Source organism: Macaca thibetana, chromosome 19, assembly GCF_024542745.1.
Source record: "Macaca thibetana thibetana isolate TM-01 chromosome 19, ASM2454274v1, whole genome shotgun sequence".
NCBI lineage: Eukaryota > Metazoa > Chordata > Mammalia > Primates > Cercopithecidae > Macaca > Macaca thibetana.
The window spans coordinates 44516935-44521269 of NC_065596.1; the positions used below are offsets into that span (position 1 = coordinate 44516935).

The 4335-nt window shown below is 41.9% G+C and overlaps 1 non-coding gene across 1 annotated transcript; it reads right to left on the reverse strand.

The window, feature by feature from the left end:
- Nucleotides 1–1302: 1302 nt before the first annotated feature.
- On the reverse strand, nt 1303–1409 carry LOC126943645 (U6 spliceosomal RNA). Its single transcript, XR_007721789.1, has one exon. It is a non-coding gene; the product is annotated as a U6 spliceosomal RNA (small nuclear RNA).
- Nucleotides 1410–4335: the final 2926 nt, after the last annotated feature.

Here is a 4335-nt window from a genome sequence, read left to right on the forward strand (position 1 = left end):
TTATAGAAAGAAATAATATATTAGGGTCCATAAGTAAACATGTCCTGTTTCATACTGAAAAACTGTTCTGCGTGAAAACATGTTTCTAGAAATTATGTGTCTTCATAAAATGTTAGCACATGACAGTTCAAAATCGCTTACTTCCTAGGTTTTCACTGTAGAGTTGCTAAAACTTAAAATTCTAATATATAATTAAAACTACTATAAGTGATTCTGTATGCAAAGTGTACAAGGAAAGTAAGATGTTATGAGGTATGAAGATGTGGGGGGCATTTGTTGAGGAAAAATGACTTTGTCAAGTTTAGAAGGTGTTGCAGAATGAATGAAGGAAGAAAAGATATAGGTAAAACTGAACGCATATAAAAGTTGGAAAGAGAGAATCTTTTGTGGTCAAACTGACCAAAATTGAGTGAATTTATTATGTCTTAAAAATGACCCTTAATATCAAGGGTACACTGATGCAAAACTAGAATTTGGTATTGTATTTTAAAATGTAAGATTTTCTTGTCGTATTGACAAGAAAGAGTGATTTTCTTTTTTCACCTTTTAAGTAATCTGCCTTAAAAAACCTGTCTTATCAAAATAATTTTCTGTGTTTCATGTTGTCTTTTATCAGGCCTTCAATCACTTTCCAAGAAAATCAAATCCTCTCTATTAAGAGAGCTAATATAGCTGGGGGCAGTGGCTCACGCCTGTAATCCCAGCACTTTGGGAGGCCGAGGCAGGCGGATCACAAAGTCAGGAGATCAAGACCATCCTGGCTAACATGGTGAAACCCCGTCTCTACTAAAAATACAAAAAAAATTAGCTGGGCGTGGTGGCGGGCGCCTGTAGTCCCAGATACTCGGGAGGCTGAGGCAGGAGAATGGCGTGAACCCATGAGGCAGAGCTTGTAGTGAACCGAGATCATGCCACTGCACTCCAGGCTGGGCAACAGAGCGAGACTCTGTCTCCAAAAAAAAAAAAAAAAGACAGCTAATATATATATTTTTTACAACTATGTAACTTTCTCTATTTGCCTTTGAAGCCTTTTAGTAATTACCCTGGTGATTATGAAATGAATATTAATAAATATTAAATGCTCATTAAATGTTTAAATAAAATATTAAATGCTCATTAAATATTTAAATAAAATATTAAATGATTATAAAATGAACAGTTGATTAAATAGGATCTCAGATCACTATATCATTCAATAATTACTCTGGTAACCAGACTAATTATTAGTGACCTAAATTAATAGTTACCTGAGATCCTATTTAATCGAATGTTTTCCTTTTTTCTTTTCTTTTCTTAATTTCAAAAAATATGGAAGGGCTAATGAATTTGCGAGTTATCCTTGCACAGGGGCCATGCTAATCTTCTCTGTATCGTTCCAACTTTAGTATATGTGCTGCCAAAGCAAGCACTAATCAAGTGTTTTAAGACTTTTTTTACATTTTTTACAAACATTTTTTACAAACTAAAATCAAATTCTAAATTCAGTCTTTTGACCTTGAATTAACTTTGGAATTTGCCAGTTGAGCCCCTGGAAAGCGCAAAAGATGTGTTTCTCAACTTGAAAAAGAGAGACATTAGCCAGTAATCCCATGGCTCATGCCTGTAATCCCAGCACTTTGGGAGGCCGAGGCAGGTGGATCATGAAGCCAGGAGTTGAAGACCAGCCTGGCCAACATGGCGAAACCCCGTCTCCACTAAAAATACAAAAAAAAATTAGTCAGGCATGGTGGCGGGAGCCTATAATCCCAGCTACTCGGGAGGCTGAGGCAGGAGAATCGCTTGAACCCAGGGGGTGGAGGTTGCAGAGAGCCGAGATCACACCATTGCATCCCAGCCTGGGTGACAGAGCGAAACTCCATCTCAAAAAAGAGAGAGACATTAGACTAATTAGGCTTATTTGAAATGTTAAATTAAATGGGAAACATTGTCAAATAACAACTGATACTAAATGTTAAGTTATATTTGTGAACCCAGGGTAGGAGGTGATAAGGGTGATAAAAAACCATTTTTTTTAAAATAAGTTTATGGCCAGGCACGATGGCTCACGCTTGTAATCCCAGCACTTTGGGAGGGCGAGGCGGATGGATCATGAAGTCAGGAGTTCGAGACCAGCCTAGCCAACACGGTGAAACTCCATCTCTACTAAAAATACAAAAATTAGCTGGGCGTGGTGGCGGGCACCTGTAATCCCAGCTACTTGGGAGGCTGAGGCAGGAGAATCCCTTGAACCTGGGAGGCGGGGGTTGCAGTGAGCCGAGATCGCGCCATGCACTCCAGCCTGGGCAAACACAGCTAGACACCATCTCAAAAAAAAAAAAAAAAAAAAGTTATATTTCTGGATATGTTACTGATATGAATGTTCTAAAAATTACGAGATTCCTAGAAATCTAATGTTATGTCATACTTTTGTTACTATGTTAACATGATATATGCCACAGAAATAACCAGGTTTCCTTGTCAATTGCTGGTCATAATGAACTCTCATCAGATTTTTAAACCATGGCCATTCTGTCTTGCTCATCGATAGTGTTTTGTTACTTCTCTAAAAGCATTTGCAATCAGCTATTGCCCCAAATTGCTTCAAGATGACTCTGACAAGTAGTCTGGAATAGAAGGTCCTGATAAACTTAAGATTATAACACTGGACTGGGTAAGAATTTCCAGAATTGTAGTGGAAAAACTGGACTCAGAAAACTGCTGGCTTGGCTAGGTGCGGTGGCTCACGCCTGTAATACCAGTACTTTGGGAGGCCCAGACAAGCAGATCATTTGAGGCCAGGAGTTTGAGACCAGCTTGGCCAACATAGAGAAACCCTGTCTCTACTAAAAATAAAAAAAAAAAAAAAAAAATTAGTTGGGTGTGGTGGTGCACACCTGTAATCCCAGCTACTCCAGAGGCTGAGGCACAAGAATCACTTGAACCCGGGAGGTGGAGGTTACACTGAGCTGAGGCACTCTAGCCTGGGTAACAGTGAGACTCTGTCTCAGAAAAAAAAAAAACCCTGCTAACTCAACATCAAGAACAATAAGAATTACATGGGACTGAGCTGATGGATTGTAACTTTTTTTTAATACCTACAGTATTACAGTGCCATAGGCATAGTTTGATGGCAAGCCCCTGGCTCCATAACCTTGACAGGCTTTTATTATTTATTTATTTATTTTTGAGACAGAGTCTCACTTTGTCACCCAGGCTGGAGCACAGTGGCGCAATCTCGGCTCACTGCAACCTCCACCTCCCAGGTTCAAGCAATTCTCCCTGCCTCAGCCTCCCAAGTAGCTGGGATTACAGGCACCCACCACCATGCCCGGCTAATGTTTGTATTTTTCGTAGAGACGGGGTTTTGCCATGTTGGTCTGGCTGGTTTCGAACTCCTGACCTCATGATCCGCCCGCCTTCCAAAGTGCTGGGATTGCAGGCGTAACCCACCGCGCCTGGCCTGAGAGGCTTTGCCTGGCCAACACAGAGAAACCCCATCTCTACTAAAAATACAAAAATTACCCGGGCATGGTGGCGCACGCCTGTAGTCCCAGCTACTCGGGAGGCTGAGGCAGGAGAATCACTTGAACCTGGGAGGCAGAGGTTGCAGTGAGCCAAGATCACTCCACTACACTCCAGCCTGGGTGACAGAGCAAGACTCTGTCTAGGAAAAAAAGCAAAAAAAAGGTCCAATCTAGGCCAGGCGCAGTGGCTCATGCCTGTAATCCCAGCACTTTGGAAGGCCAAGGCAGGGGGATCACTTGAGGTCAGGAGTTGGAAAACAGCCTGGTCAACATGGAGAAACCCCGTCTCTACTAAAAATACAAAACATTAGCCGGGCATGGTAGTGGGTCCCTGTAATCCCAGCTACTCAGGAGGCTGAGGCAGGAGAATCGCTTGAACTCAGGAGGCAGAGGTTGCAGTGAGCCAAGAATGCACCACTGCACTCCAGCCTAGGCGACAGAGCAAGGCTCTGTGTCCAAAAAAAAAGAAAAAGAAAAAAAGAAAAGAACCTTTACAATCAATCATTATTCTTACTGCTCTTAAATAATCAGGCCAAGTTTAATAAGAGACCAACCTTATTTTGCAACAAATTGATCTTTTTTTTTCTTGAAACAGGGTCTTCTGCTCTATCACCCAGGCTGGAGTACAGTGGTAGGAGCACAGTTCACTGCAGCCTCCACCTCCCAGGCTCAGATGATCCTTCTGAGGTCAGCCTCCTGAGTAGTCAGGACTACCGGCATGCGCCAACACGTCTAATTTTTTTGTATTTCGTGTGCCACCACGTCTGATTTTTTTGTATTTTTTGTAGAGATGGGGTTTTGCCACATTGCCCAGGCTGGTCTCCTGGACTAA